A 20,829-nucleotide genomic window follows, 5' to 3' on the forward strand; every position below is an offset into this window, starting at 1 on the left:
CAACTGAAAAAACTCCTGTTTTTGTGTGCCAATGAATTGCAAGTTTTTGATTGTGAGGAACTGTAGCTCTACTGATTGTCAACCCAAATTTTCCCCATAGAACTACAAACCTGCAGCTAAGTGTAAGCTTTTGTTACACTTCGCTTTTGTTGTTTTCAGTTACCTGCTACCCATTAACTTTTTGGGTCCAAATATATTTATTATTCATTTACTATTAAACAATTTTTATTCGCAACGACTTTATTTCGCAATGAACTGCCGATAAACTGGTTCATGACGACTAATGTTTGCGACCAAGCCTTATCCAGACCTGTATTGTTATAAAATCATTAGACAAAAGATTGGTTCGTTGCGAGAAATATTCGCGACGACAAGGCTCTCGCTAACCTTGCGAAAATTTCTCGCATGCGAATAAAAGTTGGTTTACAGTACTTGCAAAGAGTTTAAAACATAAGGTTCTTGTATGGGAGAAATGCAGCCTGTCAGTTTACCCAAATCTTCCAATAAGTTGTTAATCCTTTTTGCAGGGAACACTATTAATTACTGGTAGGTTCAATTAGTTTATAAAGCTAAGACCTGATGTCTGACATAAGACAGTGTATGCATGGTTCATAACTGGAGGTACTGTGAACAAGCTCACAAATGATATCCCCCCTAAGAAATATAATAACTCAAATATTTTCCTATTGGAAAGTAATGGATTTACCATTTTTCTTAAAGTCACCTTGTACTTGCAAAATGACAAAAACTCAAGGTCTGGACATATTTTCAGGTCATAAGCAATCTTTGTGTGAAGTAGGGAGCTTCTAATAATTTTCCATAACAGGATATGGCATAGACAGGAGTTATGCATTTTTCTTACAATGACCTTGAACTTGCAAAAATGACCTTGGGTTAAGATAATAGTAAGTAATCTTTGTGTGAAGTACTAACTTCCAATGTTTCTCCATAAAAAAGATATGTACCAGACAAAAATTATGAACTTTTCCTTCAAATGACCTTGAACTTGCCCAACTGCAAATGACCATGATCATGACAAACCCTTAGGTCCAGGCTTGGGGCGAATTACATTGTAAAGTAATGCATTACATTACCATTACTTCATGTATTTTGGCATTAAATTACCATTACTTGATTTTCTTGAAGTAATGCATTACATTAACTTTACATGAGTAAAGTAATGCGTTACAATTACCATTAGTTGTTTTAAAAAAGTAAAGCTTATAAAGAGTTTTTCCAAATGTTTCAAATATAAAACACTTTTTAACATATCTACAGTTTCATGTTCAGTATCAGGTTCAAATTCAATGACTATACAAGAGTCATTCTATATTTGCTCAATACTGTATTTTGGGGGGGGGGGCATAATAGGCCAGTATTTTTTTTCTCTCATGCGCGAGCCCCGGCTTATCCCCTGGGATCGGCTTATCGTTGGCTCAAAGTTGAAAAAATGAAACAGTCAAATATAAAATCCACTGTTTTTTATCCATTGTACAGTTGTAGCAGTTTATTATGGGGGTTGGGTTTTTTTCTTCCGTTTGAACTATTGTTCGATAGTTGTCCCGTTGATAATTTTTGTAATGACATCGTGAGTAATAAAATGTACAGTACTGTACGAGGTATGTCTTTCAAAGGAATTTTTTTTTCCCACGTTCGTGTGCTTTAGTCAAGCTACCTGCCAATAAGCTACCTGCCAATAACTTTTCTTAGCGTATTTTTAACGACTATTTTTAGAGACGTCCGATCCCGAATGCATTGTAAAATAAGATTAAAAGTCCATACATTATGGTAGGGTCTCTATACAGGCCGCCTAGCGCCCAAACTAAGAGGAGTGCCATCTAGCTGAGACCGGATCCACGGGGGTACGGCTGTCCTCTGACGGAATCCGATCTCAAAAGGGGCCATACTGACACCGATTCATGGCGCCAAGGCGCAGAGTTGACCCTATCATATAGGTTCCATACATTATTGTAGGGTCTCTATACAGGGTGCCTAGCGCCAAAACTAGGAGGTGTGCCATCTAGCTGAGACCGGATCCTCGGGGTACGGCTGTCCCCTGACGGAATCCGATCTCAAAAGGGGCCATACTGACACCGATTCATGGCGCCAAGGCGCTGAGTTGACCCTATCATATAGGTTCCATACATTATTGTAGGGTCTGTATACAGGGTGCCTAGCGCCAAAACTAGGAGGTGTATCATCTATCTGAGACCGGATCCTCGGGGATACGGCTGTCCCCTGACGGAATTCGGTCTCAAGACGGGCCATATTGACACCGATTCCTGGTGCCAAGGCACTATATTTATGAAACAAAAATTACTGTGTGTTTGTTGTATATATTTTAACAAACTGTTAATAAAAAAAATCAATATATTTGGGAACACTGATGGTACATTTGTGTTTTGTATAGATGGTGATATATTTAACTAATCTTACTCAATCAAGAATTGCTCTCACTATACTCTTATGAGAGATGCATGCTCTCTCTCTCTCTCTCTCTCTCTCTCTCTCTCTCTCTGTACATATTCGTTTATATTTATTGCGATTAAATGATAATGTAATTATGGCTTTTTTTTTGTTTTTGTACCAGTATTTGTTATATTAGAATTTCAAAAAAAAAATTATACCCGATTATACATGTAACATGTTATATCTTTCTTTTGTTCTTTAGAAAAATTATCAATAATACTAGTATTTGCATTTATGGTTACGATTCTACATGTATTGCAAAGATGAAACAAAGCGCTTAAACAAAAACTGAACGCATACTGATTTTCTCTCTCAGTTTCTTTTTACTGCTTCTATAATTCATTCTTATGACTCTGATATTATGCATGAAGTTTTAGTAGCCTTTAATTTAGGATAAATTTGAGTTCGTAATAAAGTTCCAAGCACATGCTGAAATGATAACTATGAGACGAAAAAAAAGTTTAACATATTTTATAGGCTGATTGATAACCATAAAGCATAAATTATTGATCATAGTACATTGTAGTTGGCTTTAAGATGGTCGATATAAGTTTTCAATGTACATGCTAAAAGCATCAATATCATCTTAGTAATTAGCTTTAGAGTGGCCGATTTTATTTTACAATGTACATGATTTCGCCCATGTTTGTAAAAAAAAATATAAGATATGACTATTTGAGGCGCTAGGTGCACTTTCATAACAGTACCGAAGTTATTACAAAAAAGAGCTAGAGCCACGAAGCATCAAAAATTGCCCTATCATTAAAACTTACCATATTTTGGTAAAATATAGTGTAGAATCTTAGCTTTTCATAACTGTTTTTCTTTTTTCGATATCTATCATACTTTTTTATAAACGGAGTTTACAATATGGCATTGTTTTGATGAAAAATGTAGAACAGACGTCATTTTTGTTAAGTAACGTCATGAAATGATAAAACTACGTATGACTTGAATCTAAAGAAATAAACAAAAAACAAATAAAATTATCATGTAGACATTATAATTAATTTATGAAAATAAATTTATTGACGAAAATACCATGAAAAGCTTATTTTCAATAAAGTTTAAAAAATATTACAGGGACCAGTGCTGAAGGTCAATATAACGGCGGTACATTTAAATATGTCGGTGTCTTAAAAGTTCTTTATTCTGCAATTTGAAACTGCATGAAGTAATGCTGATGATGCGCAGTGTATAACTGAGGATTAATCATTGAATTCTACCAATGTAATCTCCAATTATTAATAATAAATATATAAATATGACTGAGATACGGTAATTGAATTTAATGGAGATATATGTAGTTTCGAATTTTGATGCATTACTGTAACAGTTTGTGTACATTATTCTACATGATTATTTTACTTGTTTCAAGGCTTCGATATTTTCACCCAATCCTGGCGCTTTACAGCAGTTAGATGCCAAGGTTCAGTCCTTTGAAATGTTTTATTTTCCCATTTTTCCGTGGGCTCACCATGCGTTCATGTGCGCTCACCGTGCGTTCACTTGCGCTCTCCGCTCCGTTCATCGTTCACAAAACGCACACCGTGCATTCACAAAGATTTCGCCTTGCGCTCACTGCGTTCGTTTAGTGTTCACTTATTGTTTAGTCAGATAATAATATATTTAGGCTTATAACAATTCGAAGAGTACATATATCGTTCAACGTTCACTTTGCGCTTGCGCTTGCGTTTGCGCTCTGCGTTCGCTCACAGTTCACCGTGCATAAGCGTTATCCAATTCGGATAAGCGTGCACTCACCGTTCGTTTAGAGTGCACTCACTGTGCGCTCACCGTTCACGAACTGTTCAAGTGAAAAATAAAACCTTTTGGCGACTGTGTATATGTAATGGATATACTAGTATGCCGAAACCAGTTCTGTATGAAATAATATAAAACAGTTTCGAGGCCCGTTATAGGGCCGAGATCTGTGATATTTTTTCATACAGAAGTGTTCTAGGCATATATCGTACTTAAATCACTCCATTGAATATCATTGTTGATTCCTGACACAGTCCGATTTTAAAGAATAACAGTATTGTAACAACTGTCTGGTAATGGTCTGATATTAGGAAGCTCTCTAATATATCGGACTGTCACAAGTAAAATTTTTGACTGCTGGAACAAGGGAATGACATTACAGCAGTTTTTTAATGTTCATTAATTAAATGAAAATAGAATATCGATTTCTTTAAAAATATTCTTATGAGTTAATTATTCCTTTTAAATGCCATAACGTCTATTCATTTACATTACATTTTTTCTAGTGATATTCATGTCTTATGAGAATTGTTACAAGTGATAAGCTATCCGTAAATGCCTTGAGAATTAAAATCATATTTCAGAGAGAGAGAGAGAGAGAGAGAGAGAGAGAGAGAGAGAGAGAGAGAGAGAGAGAATGAGAATGAGAATGTGGGTTAACTATTTTGAAGCGAAGATAGGTTAAAATTAACAGTTTTATTTAAAACATCAAGCAGTAGCACATAAATAATGTTATAAAATTGTCTTGAAAAGTCGAATTCATAGCAAGCATGTAGAATTTGTGTTATCACATATATAGATTTGTAATGAAATCGGCTGTAAATCGATCTTCTCAGAGGGTAGGGAAGGGGGGGTGAATGGAAACAAATACTGCTTTAAATCTCTCTGTACTCATCGTTGTTTTTTTTTAAAGAAAGGGCCCGGCAATCTGAATTTTTTCTATGTGCCATACAAGAAAAACTTTAATTAGATTTAATACGCATAAAATAATCAAAGATAATTTAAATCGAGAATTTTATAGGCAAAAGTAAGTCACCGATACAACACATTTAGGGTGAATTTTTATTTTATTGGACAAATTATCAACAAAGACATCGCAAGTAGGATTAGACTTCTATATAGTGCACATGCTGATAATGTATTCTAAGCTGTGTATACCAAAAGCCGTCTTCATCGAAACGGACACAATCGATCTTTTAAGAAAGGAGTGTAACTGCATGTAACGGTTCACCGGAAATACATTGACCACGCGACGAATCAACACTGATCAACAGGTGGCTGATAAAGAAAAGACGTATGCATTGGCAAAATGTTTTTATGCAAGGGAAGATGGCTTAATATTCAATTACAGCTGTACTTAGGAATTAAATAATCAAGTTTTTTGACGGAATAAGTTAAGTTTATCATAATTTTATGTACATGTTTACACGTGATGTCGACTGTCTTTCTCCCGCGGTATTCAGGAACACGTACTTGTGTTAAAAAATATCGCTTGCATCTCTCCTTTCGTTTATCGATTTCACCGTTTGACAAAAAACCCACAACAAGCTACTTATACATGCTATCGCTTATTCTATATAAAGGTATAGGAATGTATATTAACTTACGTACGTACAATGTTAACTTTGCCAATTTAATTTTTTTCTGTTTGTTAGCAATGTTCACGTATCTCATATTCTACTGCAATTGAATAATACCGTGGTACATTGAAATAATGGGTTTTAAAAATGCAGACTTTACTGGTAAATTCTATTGGCAAAATACTGAAAGAACTCAAGATTCCATGTACAGATTCAACTGACGTCGCAAACGTCAAACTATGACGTCATTGATGATGCACAATGTAAGCATGAATACACAGTATAAAATTACTAGATAAAACATGTTTAAGGTCAAGATCTAGTAAATGATTCCAGACTGTCTTTTAGGTGCTAGAACCATTATGACGTCATAATTGATTTGATGAATTTTTTCCCTTATTTTACGGCTTTTAAAGAATTATGTGTAAAATAAAACAATATTTTGACATTCTATATTTAATCAAGGGAAAAGTAATCCCGGTACCTATATTCTAATTGACATCATTTTAAAGAGGATGTCAAGACCTTGTATAATGCCGTTTTTGCTGAGACTGTAGGCATTCTAGATATATTTCATTAGTCAAAAATGGACAAAACTCCGAGATTTGTTACTTTTATCCTTCATATTTCATAGAAAACGATTGTTTAAAACATGATTTTTCATTGTGTTTACCAAAAATTTAAGCCCCGGTACACCCTATGAAACAAAGATATTGTTATGAAGCATCATTAAAAGAATTTATATCCTGAATTTCAAAAACATGTAGGCACCTTCCATTTACTAGATCTTGACCTTAAGTTCAGTTTATATGCATTTCTTCCTCAAATATTTAATAAAATGATGATTTTGTAAATAATCACAAATAATTCTTTATCATTATTAATTAAATTCTGCTATTTCAATAAAAAGGAAGCAAATAATTACCCTAAAATAGAGTGGTCTGTTTTATTTTCTGTTACTAAAATTTTCAAAATTTGTAAAATACACATTGGCCACACTTGAGTACCTCTACGAAATTTTGCAGGCAGAAGCATTTATGCAATATCTCTCAGTTTTAAAAGTTTCAAAGAGGTACTCAAGTGTGGCCACATTCAAATTTGGGAAATACTGCAGTAAAATCTACAATTTTCAGCTATTTTTAACGATCATAGTATGTTTGATGATGCGCATGTGCTAAACGGTGGGGCCGAAGTGAAAAAATTTCATATGCATAGAAGCAGAATATTGTGCCCTACATTATAAGTAATTACAATTTGTATTGTTTTAAACTTGAGTTTTGTGAAAATTTTAAGGCACATTTTGATGCTTCGTGGTTCTAGCTCTTTGTGAAGTTAGGCCACACCAATTTTATTTCTTGGTCATCAGATTCTAGGCAAATAAATATTGTGGCAAGCGGGCGATTTATTGATTTTAATTATAAACATAAAAATTATGTGACTTCAAAGAAAAGAATTAAGGCGAACGATAACATCTTAATTGAAAATGTCATTTTCCCCCTCTTTAATACATAAAAAAAGCAATAAAAAATTGGGGACTGTATTCGCCATTGTATCAGACTCCTCCTGATTGCTAAGTTTATCCATGCACAAATACAGGTATTATTATTTACTTGTTAACCTTAAATTGCTGACAATCTATTTGGTACATGTATGATTAATGGAAAAAAGGTGGAATCATGACGAATAAACATACGAAAGAGCCAAAAATGAAGCGTATTTTTGGAAAAGCCCCTAGGCAGGTGCGCGCGGATCCGGCGACAAAGAATTCAAATTGGTGTGACCTTTCACTATAAATATATGACATCGGATATAAGCCTTTATATATCAAATAATTTCTGTATTAATATATGTTTGTAATATTGCAAGTGAATAGCATGATGCATGTTGGTGATATGAGATGGCCTCCTGTTCCATAAAGACAATTCTACATTAAATTTTGTCATTTTCGGTCAAATCGTCCGCTATCTATCTATCGATCGATCGATCGATCAACCAACAGAATGACGGACAGAGAGGCAGGCACTTTTGCCGTTCAAGAATATTTCCATATAGAGATTTCATTTACTGCCATTAAATTACTTGCTTCAAAAGTCCAAAAATCCAAAAACTGGCTTTCTATAGGAAATCCTCAAATAGGGGTTTTATGTCGTGCCGCAAGATTCATTCACATCTTGGCTTTGCATGTTTTTGAGAATCTGTAAAGGACAGACATAAATGACGTCATCGATGTGGTTTGATACGTCATCGTTTAAACCCGTCATATATAAACGGATGCAGATGATCTACATCATTGTGAATTTCTGTTAAAAGGAGACGAACAAAGAATTGTTTGCTGAGTTGAACTCATTCTATTTAACGCACTGATTATTAAATTTTACTCAATTATCGTATAATTCTATAAAATTACATTAAGCCGTGTATCTGTTAACGAACTTTGTGAAAGTAAGTAAAACGAAAGAAATGGTTTTGGATTAAATTTTAATCTTTAAAGCATACGATATTGTTTTATCAATTATGATTCACATTATCCGTTATACTGAGTTTTATCGCTAGAAAAAGAAATGAAAAGACAAAGCGGCAACAAGAAAATCAAGAGAGAGAAAATTGACTACGCTGTTCTTGGACGGGCTTTGAGAACGTTCTGTACACCTTCCAATGATGATGATCTTTCAGAAAATGGCCCCTTTGGGCAATCAGCTTAACTCTTTAAGTTGGTCAAACTCTATGAAGAATAGAAAATATCTAAAGCTAATATGCAGCCGATAGATATTTCGTCTGATGAGGCAGACGATTTAAGTCGATCAACAAGAAAGTTAAGAAAACAGAAAGTTCCATTTACTCCCCAAACTCACAAACAAGATTCCAAAATTGAATATTGCATTTGTGGAAAGGAATTTGAATTGGTAGATGATGGCAGGATGATCGAGTGCCAGTGTTGCAAAACCTAGTACCACTGCTCTTGTTTAAAGTTACCAAAATTACCACAAGATGTAACTGGAAAGCAAATTCAGTTTAAATGTGGAAGAGGCTCTTGTAATAAAGGTGATTTTTTGTTTTTATTAAAGGGCAAGTCTGCAACCCCTGGTAGCTTCATTTTACAAAACATCAATTCCGCCGAAAAATCCATAGCTGAAATTGAGAAAGATAGTAGAGTTCTAGAAAAAGGAATATTGAGGTTTTCAGAAACAAAGAACGGCTACAGATACAAAGAATTGTCTGAGAAACTCACGAGGTGTCTTCTTAACTTACACAAAATCAATGTATAAAACCAAACTAAAGTAAGGTCATACAGAAAGAGAACAGTAGATTATGTCCATCGCCTCATAGAAAAGCTAGACAATATTAACACAAACAACCAAGAAGAAAACGAAAGTAAGAACACATCCAAATTAAGATGAAGATTATGAGTTGAAAAAAATCTCTCATAATAGGGATTCTGATTTATGCCCCGATATCAACTCTGATTCAATTCTGATAACGAGAGTCTCCTGTTGTCTTAACACCACCTCATGGTTTGCAATCAGATTTCCTTCATCATGACTCTGATTCTTCAGTTCTTCTAGATTCTGACCTTCTAAATGATACGACATCAAAATCACAACATGACATAGATATTGCGGTTCCTCTATCGACCTTGTTGCAGAGATCTGACATTGCTGATATACTTCACTGCGATATACCAGAGTATTTTAATTATGAGATTCCAGCTGAAACAGAATTTGTTATTTCAAATGATGACACTCTTCATTTAAAATCCATACAAAATGGAAGAACGTATAGGAGAGGCCAATGGCAACATATTTTTGCAAAAGGCCTGAAAGATTCAAACAAACACTGCGTCTTCATGTTCGATGAGCACAGAATAAGCAGTGCTCATTTACGACGGAAAAAATACGATACACCTTTATTTCAGTGCCGAGCACATTGTAAATTCAGCGATTGTCCTGTTGAAGTTCAAATTAAGATGTTAAAGGAAGGCATCGCCAAGGTACAATACAAAGGGCAAATAAAGCACAAAACGACCGAAGAACATGCACGCCAAATCAGGAAATCAGAAAGAGACTTCTTCAAAGAAAAATTTAGGAACAGGGCAAAACCTCTGAAACATTTCAGAAGAATTAAAAAGGCAAACAATAGAGATACAGCGATTGGCTGCCAAAGACTCTCTAAAGTGTGTAGGAAAATAAAAGAGAAAAAGAAATAGTTCGACTGTGAGGGAAAATTGGTGCAAGAAGCAGAAATCAGACTTCTTGGATAATGTAGGCACCTTTCAAAAAGCACCATTACAACCTCTGTCTTCCCCTAAACCTACTGAATGAGTGATACAGTCGAACAAAGATTCCTTCTGTCCAATCGACAATCTTGGTGCAACCTGCTGGTTTAATGCAACAATGCAGAGCCTTTGTGTAAGAAACATGGCAAAAGGTATCCTTCGCTTGTTTGAAACTGCCCCAATCAACTTAAGCAAAGACCAGAATGATAATATGAAAGAATCTATGCGAGATATTATTCAATACATTGCACACAATACATTAACAGGAGAGAAGGTGCCCAGACAAATAGTTCAAGCTGCGTTACGCAATTTATGCCTTGTAGTTGGAAATCTAGGGAGACATCATGGAGAACAGCAAGATGCAAATGAATTTCATATGCAGGCATTGTCACCATTAGCACATGATCTTGGTGAAAAACTCGAGGTCAGCCAAGTGTTTACCTGCATTGATTGTGGAAGACAATCCAACAAAAATGTTTCCCATCTCCAAAACTTGTGTCTCACAATTCCTAAAAAGCCAGGTATCCAAATGTCTGTAAGTCAATTATTAAAAGACTATTTTGAACATGACATCATAGAAAAATGTTTATGTGGGGGGTTGCTTGATTTGCAGCAAAAGTTTCTGGATGTTCCGAACACATTGGTGATAACAATAAATCGTTTCGAGTATGATCAAAAAAGGCATCACTGTAGAAAAAATGAAGTACCAATACAACCTGACAAATCAATTGATCTCACACCGTATACGGAAACACTACAGAACGTAAAATATGCGCCGTTTGTCATCACGGTCGTTCTATCCACAGTGGACATTATACAGCTTTCGTATACAAGGATGGTCATTTTGCAAAGATAAGCGATACCAATTTAACATTAGGTTCCGAGTCTGAGCTGTCCAAAGGTTCCTATTTTCTATTCTATGACAGAATAGAGACCCCACTTCCTTTGTACACAAATTCTGTTTTGCAATGCATAGGCAATACAAGAGGATTTCGTTCAGCTTTGGCGTAACTTGATAAGTTTTCCTCCCAAAAATGCACAGTTATGATGGAAGGCATTAGAGATGGTAAGACGTTAAACCATGAATCACTCGACTTATTGAAGTGTACAATTGCACAAACATCCCACTGTCAAACGTCAGATGTTCCGGAAAAGTTCGTTAAACAACTTCTGGAAGGATTGTTTGGAAATGCTTCAAACAGTAACACATTTAGAATTGCATCGGAGATTGTTGTCAGCTGCAATTCATGCAAAAAGAAAAGTGTTGTGCCTGAGACACATTATGCAGTATTAACTCCACATTCTTTCTCATGTAATGATATAGCCAAATCATTGTGTCTAAATCATCCTTGTCCTTTTTGTTCGTCTAAAAGAGCCGAATGCAAAACATACTTATCATGGCTTCCTGAGACAATGTGTATTGCTACAAACAAAATGACTTCAACAGGAAATATGCAACTAGATGTTGATCTTGAGGAATTCATTGATCCTACTGTACCCCTGATAAGTTCCAGTTATAAGCTGCAAACTGTGCTTGCGCATGATAGTGGAGAGTATATTAATATCATTAACGAAAAAGGCAGCCTCTTCATCAAAAATTCTATTGGTCAGCTTGTCCCATTTGAACCCTGCAAACTAAATGCTATTGGTTTAGTTTTATGTTTTTATGATAGGGTACAAAAGCAGGTTTTGTTGAAGTCTATTCCCAAAAAAACTTTCACTCTTTCTAAATTATCTGTTCTGCATATTCCAGAGCTAAATGTTACCGAAAAACAGTGAAAAAAATTCCAAGGGTGTTTCAACACGAAATATCATCTTGATAGATCCGAGATTCAGTCTATATCAAATGATATGTATTGGCTCTCAAGTGATGATATAAATTGTTATATGGAGATGCTGTCTGCTAACACAAATAAAGATGCTCATATGGTAGATGCTGGGTGGTTCAGTCATAAAGTTATTGACAGTGTATCCTCCAATATTCTTAACGAGGCCGGGTCTAATTTGTTCTGCCCTAGGGATTCCTTTCCCTGCTCTACGTGTTTAAGTTATTGCTAAAAGACATCAAATGGTCAAATAAAAAAAACCTTTTACCTCCTGGTTTGTTCCAGGGGTCTTATCCAAGTTGATTTTTGTATGCCAAATTTCCCAGATTTGTCAAAGAATGGCTATTTTTTATTTGACAAAGGCGGAAAAGATGATCTATATAGTATTATTAAAACATTCAGACATATTTAAGTAATAAAAGAATATATAACATCACATATTAAGGGTCTTTAATATAAAATACATGGTTACTCTTTTGAAATATATGAATTAAGCTATACTTTGGCGGGTTAAGAAAACGCAACAGAAGGCTAGGCTTGCTGAAACCACTTCACGTTTTCGACCCGAGCCCAAATATAGCTTATACTTTGAGACATTTATGTTTATTCCACAATATAACATTAATTTTACGCATCAAACGAGCTATTTTCATCAAACTTCGCTGAATATCTGCAGTCTTGAAACTATCACGCCATGGCGTCAACCAAGCAAAAAGATGACGTCACAATACAAATAAAACGCTGCGCGAAAGCGTGCGTACTCGTTCTGTACTCGGCCTCGTTAAATGCGACATGTTTCAGCTACAGTGCAAAAGTGTCAATTGGTTTGAAAAATCTCACATTGTCATTCCAATAAACATTCGAAATATTCACTGGATTTTATTGATAGTTGATATTAAAGAGAAAACAATCTATTACTGTGATTCCAACGGCAAACTAAATAGAGTGATTCTCTTTCAGTTGTGTAGGTATCTAGCCTACGAATACCTAAGAAGGAATGGCAAAACTTTGGATATTAGTCGGTGGCAATATATTGAATACTGCAAAGATTTAGCATTCCCTTTGCAAAAGGATGGCACAAGTTGTGGAGTTTACGTTTGTCTAATGGCTAAAGCTATTTTGCCTGGAAAAAAGTTGCCCTTGATGAATCATCTTGCTCATTACATGCGAATGCAGGTGACAAGGGAGTTGTTGTTAAGAAGAATAGAGGATTGAGTTACATTGTCAAATATACATGTTACGTCGAAAATAAAACATTAAAGCTGCTTGGTCCAATTTTATATCAAGTTTTGTGCACGCTTTCAAACGGGGATTTTGTTAAGTATATGTATAATAATAGACATGGCAGTAGTTTTCTCAGTCAATCAAACCAAATTTGCATAATAAAAATAATGTACAAAATTTACGAACAAAACAAACGACATAAAAAGGGTATCGCGTTTTTTCGCCTCATATGAAAATTCACCCTGAAGCCAAAACTGGTAGGGTTGTGTTACGACTTTGACATCGCTATAAATAAAGGTAGTAATATCCAGGCAAATTGCAAATTAACTTATGTATGTTTTGTTCGCTAATATTTCTGAAGTTTCCTTTGCCTACAATCGATGCATAGCATGCGAGTTTAATAACACCAATCATTCGGGAGACGAAATCAAACGGTTCTCTTTTTTAAACATCCCATGATGCATTTTTGTTTGTTTTTTCGTTTGCCCAAAAGGGAATAATTTTTATTTACTTTAAATATTTCTAACTTTGAAAGGAGACCGATTCTGCTGGTGTAAATAGGAGAAAGTCCACAACTTTCTAAGATAAATGGTTTGTATGGAAAATTATTTGATACTGTAATTTCAAAATAAATCGGACCAAGCAGCTTTAACTTTTCAATTTATTCCCATCTTGGCTTGATCCTGAAAAGAGTGATTGGTGGAAATAAACGCCCAATCTTTAGGTTACCTTATTTATTAAAATGACAAGGGTAGAGACGAACGATTTCATACCAAGTCTAATGTAGCTGGCATAAAACAACAGAAAGATCCATTGATGTCATCTGTTTTTGGTTAATGGTGAGAAAATATCTCAGTATATCAAAACCATGGTGAGTTGTACATATTTTTAATAAAGTCATTGGTTTGTAGTAGATATAGTTGTGAATGTTTTGTTGATGCAAAGTAAGGTGATAATTGCCTTGGAAAAATTGTAACCAATTTTGATCTGAATCCGTAAAAACCAGCTGGTGTTACGCTTTGGAATTATGTATCGTTTTATAAACAGTGTTTAAGCTGTGCTGTTTAAATCAATAAGAAAACCATTAGGTCGACGCTTAGAATCCGCAAGATCTCGACTCCTTCAAATTGTTCTATAGTGTGTTTGTAATATGATGAGAAATATTCTTTTGTCATCAAAATAATATATCATAATCATTCATAAGTTGTACATATTTAGAAAATGAACACAATTTAAGTATGTTGTACATAACGCAATCAATATTTTGTTGAGTCAATTTTTATCACAAAGACAAACTTATTCTTGAAAATGACTCGGGTAGAAATAAAAAAATGTTTGCCAAATTTTAATTTCACTAGCATTTGAACAATGATGTGATTCGTCATTTGTAAGAAATTATGATTTAAACAATTTTGTAAAAGCCAGAAATCAGGCTTTGAATTTGGACGATCTTGTGTTTAACCAAATTGGTACATTGTTTTTGGTTCATGGCGAGGAAATTTCTTTGGGGATTAATATAATTTGTTATACTTTCATGTTAAATACTGAAATCTGATTGGTTAAGACGCAGTTAATAATATTTACTATTACCCTCAGCGTTAGCAACGCACTTGGCAACGGGTAACATTAAAAAATGTTATATGCGCGAAAATTATGCGCGTACGTTTCGCTGTAGAATTCACGTTATTCCTATATAAAAGCAGTAAAATTTTAAGACATTCAGTATAATAAAATAAACAGTGCCTGTTTGGGAGGATAACAGTTGAAATTGACACCCCTCGAAAACCATTGTCAACCTCCGCTTCGCGTCGGTTGACAATGGTTTTCTCGGGGTGTCAATTTCAACTGTTACCCTTCCAAACAGGCACTATTTATATAATATCATTATCATTGATGAGTTGTGCAAATTTAAAAAAAATGGATACAAAGATGTTGTACATAACGCTATAGATATTTCGTTGATGTAAAATTAGGAGTCATTTTTCATCAAAAAAATTAAGTAACTACTGGCATTTAAACAGTGAATTGATTCATCTTTTGTCTTTTGTTTTGGTTTCAAGACGAGAAAACATCTCAGTATAACATAATTATTGATGAGTTGTAAATATTAAGAGAATTGCCCTACCAGTAAACTTGTTGTGCATATCGTGGGGGATATTTTGTTAGATGCAAAAAAGATCAATTGGCGTAAACAAATTGCATGTAAGAACTGATTTTGAAATGAATCCTTTATTATTATAATTCGTCTTTGAATTCCTTTTATAAAATACATTTATAACATATATTTAATGTATGGTTGAATTTAACCATTTGATAAAAGCAAAAAAAAATGGGCTATGAATTTCCACGATCTCGTGTTTTACTTTTTTGTCTTTTGTTTTTGGTTCATGGCGAGGAAATATCTCTGGTTATCAAAATGATATATCATTATCATTGATGAGTTGCATGTATATATTTAGAAAATGGATACATATATGTTGTACATAACGCTATAAATATTTTATTGATGTAAAATAAGGAAACCATCTTCATCGGAAGGATTAAGTAAACCTATTCTTGAATATGACCAGAGTAGAGTTGACGTACTTTTTTTAGGCAAGTTTTTGGTCACTGACATTTACACAGTGAAGTGATTCATCTTTTGTCTTTTGTTTTGGTTCAATGCGAGAAAATGTCTCAGTATAACGTAATTATTAAAGAGTTGTGTATATTAAGAAAATTAGAATGATTGTGTTGTACATTTCGCGAGGAATATGTTGTTAGATACCAATTAAAGATGAATTTGCGCAAAAAAAGATTGTAAAAATTAATTTCGAAATGAATCCTTGATTAAGTCATATGGGTTTGAATTCCTATTATTGCACGATCTCATGTTTAACTTTTTTGGTCTTTTGTTTTTGGTTCATGGCGAGGAAATATCTTTGGCAATCAAAATAATATATCATTATCATTGATGAGTTGTACATATTTAGATAGTGGCTACAGAAATGTTGTACATGACGCTATAGATATTTTGTTGATGTAAAAAAAAAAAAGAGTCCATTTCCATCAAAAAGATTATGTAAACCTATTCCTGTAAATGACTGGGGTAGAGATAAACGTTTTGGTTTTTGTTTAGGCACGTCTAAGATCACTGACATTTAAACAGTGAAGTGATCAATCCTTTGTCATTTGTTTTGGTTTCAAGACGAGAAAATATCTCAGTATATCGTAATAAATTATGAATTTTACATATTAAGAAAATTGTCAAACTAGTAAACTTGTCGTTCATATCGTGGGGAATACTTTGTTAGATGACCAAAAAAAAGATTAATTTGTGTAAAAAAAATTGGGTAAACTGATTTTGAAATAAATCCTTGCCTATGGTGATACGTCTTTGAAATCCATTAACATTTATAACATATATATTTACAGTACTGAAGTCCATTAAAAAAAACCCCGCAATTCTATTCTTATAAACATCACTTTTGTTACATTTATTAAGCATAAGTAGTCATTTACATTCAGTATTGCCAAAACCTAAAAAAAAATTGACCTCAAATTTATATGATATTAAGACATCAAAATATGTATATGCTAAATGAGCAGCAAAATGCTAATGAAATCGGATTTTTAGACTCTAGTTTTTTATAGAGTGGGTCATCATACCAATTTTTAAAGGGGTATACTGATAAATCATGTTAATGTCTATCTTTTTCACTTAAAAAAATAGTACCAAGACCCACTCTATAGTAAAAAGTAAGTTTTCTTCCTTAAATTTCCAAGATGAGCACCAAATGGCAACGACCAAATTATGTTTGCATAATACTAAATTGAGGCTGTTATTTAAATGGATGAACACTTGTGAATCCCTGGTGTAGAGTTTAGCGAGGAGTTCTGGGAACGTAAGTATCTTGAAGTGGATGTTCGATTCCAATAAATCGTGTTGTAAATACTTTTTTAAATCATGTTTTCTTTGTTTAATTCGAAAAACTCATTTGATGTTAAAAAAAAAATAAAAACAAACAAAAACAAAGAGAGGGGGATTGCGGAATTATCAATTAAACATATGCACTTAATCATTTTATTTTTTTTTTTTGCGTAAAAGTTGTCTTTAGTATTATTTTTTTAAAATAACATGTTACTTTGTTGAGGGGGGATTACAAACTATGGACTTTAAGACAACAGGTGGAATTCTTTATTCTATGTACATGCATATGATAAATTCTTTAGAGATATGTAAGCACAGGAATATTAATATTTGAAGTTTTTACACATATCATAATACTAAATGTTTGAAACATACCAGTGATAGGGTTGTGGCCATTTGTGGGCACATGCCTCAGCGTATTCCCAAAGGTGTTTTCTTTGTACATGGAAGGGAGGTTTTTATAAGATTTTTTTGTTGAACTTGAAGGGGTATAAAGGATTCCTTCCATTGGAGTGCTGTTTTATCAAGAAATATTTGTCTTTATCCTCACTTCTTCTATTTGCCAAGATGCTTTTGTTTGTTATGTTTCCTTGTATAAAAGAACTCATATCATCTTTTAATAAACCATTTAACTGAACCGCTCAACTGAACTTAGTTCGAAAGTTCTACATTCCTTCGATCTAAATCCTAGTTGTCACGATATTTTACCATTGTAATGCATTTGGAATATACCGTATGATATAGTAAAATGATTTTATGTAGGAAAGAGCACATCATTCTGTATATTTTAGCATAGGCTATAAATGCACTCGATCACTTTTTAAAGATTGTCAAAAATTTTAGAATCATATTTTCATTTGAATTGTGATGTCTTATAAAAATAGTATTTGAAGTAGCGAAATATATGTAAATGTAGAAAAATACAAAAATTTTAAACTCTGATCATTACATTCTCTCTTATCGAGGCCGGGTGCAGTTCGAGTACGTACGCTCTCGGGCAGCGTTTTATTTGCATTGTGACGTCATTTTTTTGTTGCTCGGTTGACGCCATGGCGTGATAATTTCAGCTGCAGATATTCAGCGAAATTTGTTTAAAATCGCTCGTTTGAGGCGTAAAATTTATATTATATTGTAGAATAAATATAAATGTCTTGAAGTATAGGCTATATGTGGGCTTTGGTCGAAAACGTGAAGAGGATTCAGCAAACCTATCCCTCTGTCACGTTTTCTTGCCCCAACTTAATCTAGCTTAATACATGTATTTCAAGACAGTAACCATTTTTAAAAGTTGATTTTAATCAACTATGCAGTCACTCTGGCAAACCGAAAGTGAAACAGTGTTTGGACCTAAGCATAAATCATCACCGCTGACAAGACTTAGTTCTTGAAAATACTAGAAAAAATCAATGTAATGTATGCTGAAGCACTGTTTTTCAAGGAAACTTATCTATAAACACTTTGAAAACAGTCAGATTTTTTATAATACGAACAATTTATATATTTTTTGTAGTATCATGTGTTTCTACGCCATAGTTTAATAAAGTTTCGTTCAACCAGATGCTCTGCTGTCTCCGTAAATCTCCGACAAGCAGAGAGTCTCTTTTGCTTGTCAGAGATTAACGGAGATAGCCGAGCATCTGGTTGAGCGAGACTAGAGTTCGATATCAATAGTGCTTAGATCCGTACTAATTTTAGAATTGTCTCGATTACTAATACATAGTTTGAAATCTATCTTTCAATATTACACAACATGATTTATATGGGATTTCCTGGAAAAAATTTTGAAGTTGAAGATGTTTGATTGTAATGATTTTCTAATGATTGTCATAAGTAAGTCTGTATGTGTGTGTGTGTGTGCGTGCGTGTCCACAATCATTTTTTAACCATGTTATTTAAGGATATGAACAATTCTTCTCATGCAACACAAAGTGATTGTGCACATTTTTTTAAGTTATTGTAAAACATTATTTTAACTTACATGTACAATATTATTGTAGAATTTAATTCACTGAACCTTACTTATATTTGATTCACAGATTCTATTGAAGAACACAAGGATTATGTCCCAAGTGGTATAGAATCAGTGGATAAACCATCATGCACCACATTACCATCAAAGAAAAAATGGACAATGGAATAGAACATTTGAATTTTATATGGACTTTAAAGATTAAAGTCTACCAAGAGAGGCAAAAGCACTGAAAGTAAAAAACAAAAGCAAATTTCTTGCTGATAGAAGTATTCATCAGAAAAAGAGTAAAATGCAACATATGCTGAGACTTAAATGAGTTAACAAATTTAGGACGTTTGGTCTTGCAGTAACAAATGATTCTGTGATAAACCCTTTAAATTTAAACAGTAATTGGACGATCATTCCCTCATGAAATACCCTGGACTTATTCATAAACAAGAGTCGTCTGTATGCTTCATGTTTTAGATTGAAGATTGAATGTGTATGTGTTATATCTGTATTACTCTCTCTGCTTCCCATCTGCAACATGTGTACCTGTGGTGTAACCTTATGGTTTAGTTTTTATTCGTTTTAAAATCTTAATATCAGCAATAAGATGTTGTAATTTCTTATGTGTTACTTTTATGTTTAAGGTTAAGTGAACATGATTGAAATATGTATTGCATATATTTTAAAAGTTTATTACAATGTAATTTAGAATACTTATAGTTTTTAAAAAAGGACAATCATATTAATATCTAATACATGTATTTACATCTAGTGTATATTTCCCCTTATGTTTGCAGAGGACATCTGTGACGTTCAATTTCTCATGACACCTCTGGGTTTTAGTCTGCTGGCCATAGACCAGAGGAGTGTATGCGATGATCTGTTTGTGTAGCTTTCTGTTTGTCTCTCTGTGAACAATTTTCAAATGCTACTACTATTACAGCTATCAAGAATGTTCACATATATATACATGTCTTATGTTTGAAATCATGCATGACACATTTATCTAACTTTGAGAAATAAAATATATAATCTTTAACTGACAAAAGTGTTCCCTTAATAATGTTGTTTTACCTCTGCAAATAAAGGTATCATGGTATAAAGGATTTACCTTGTCTGTCTGTTAATCTGTGTGTCTACATTACGGATTGCTATGCCATAGCAATATTTTTGGTGGGGGTTATGCATTTGCTGCTGCCTTTATTTGACACAGAGATGGTCATGGTCATGTAGGGATTCGTCATGACCTAGACGTGGTAGTACATGGACAAGGTGACAAGGAAAATAATGATTAGGGGTATTACCCTAATACAAAGTCACAAGGAAAAGCGTGTAGGACATTTTGATGTGGCCTAAGCTATAACCGAGTTAAGTTGTTCACACCTTAATTTTTACAAGTAGTTTCAAACCAATGGCATTTGACACTTTAGGCGTCAATGATTTTAGTGAAGAGGTTTTCTGGTCTGTTACCATATTCTCTTTGAAGATAATTATAGAAACCAAACTTAGAAAAACAATGTATTTGAAGACATTTTCTTTTTATCTTTGACACCGGTTAAGGACAATGTTTTGATCTATGTTTATCTTATCAAAAGGGGTACACAGACCAAACTTCTTCCTGAGATGCATTAACATATACTAGTATATGATCATTTCAAAGCATGCTTTGCCTGCTGCTTCTGACTTAAATTACATAAGTCTGAGATTCATAAGCACAGTATCTAAATCTTTTTATTTCAAGGGGTTTACAAAGTAAATTTCTTCAGTGCATCACTGGCTGCTCTGTTCAATGCATTACATGTAGTAAAAAAATCTGCCACCTT

At 33.8% G+C, this 20,829-nt stretch overlaps 1 protein-coding gene across 4 annotated transcripts in view; it reads right to left on the minus strand.

Annotated features, from left to right (window-relative positions):
* The window catches only part of LOC128192798 (uncharacterized), a 73,234-nt gene that overhangs the window by 40,137 nt on the left and 12,268 nt on the right, over positions 1 to 20,829 (minus strand). The gene's annotated exons all lie outside the window — the stretch shown is intronic.

Source organism: Crassostrea angulata, chromosome 7, assembly GCF_025612915.1.
Source record: "Crassostrea angulata isolate pt1a10 chromosome 7, ASM2561291v2, whole genome shotgun sequence".
NCBI classification, from domain to species: Eukaryota; Metazoa; Mollusca; class Bivalvia; order Ostreida; family Ostreidae; genus Magallana; species Magallana angulata.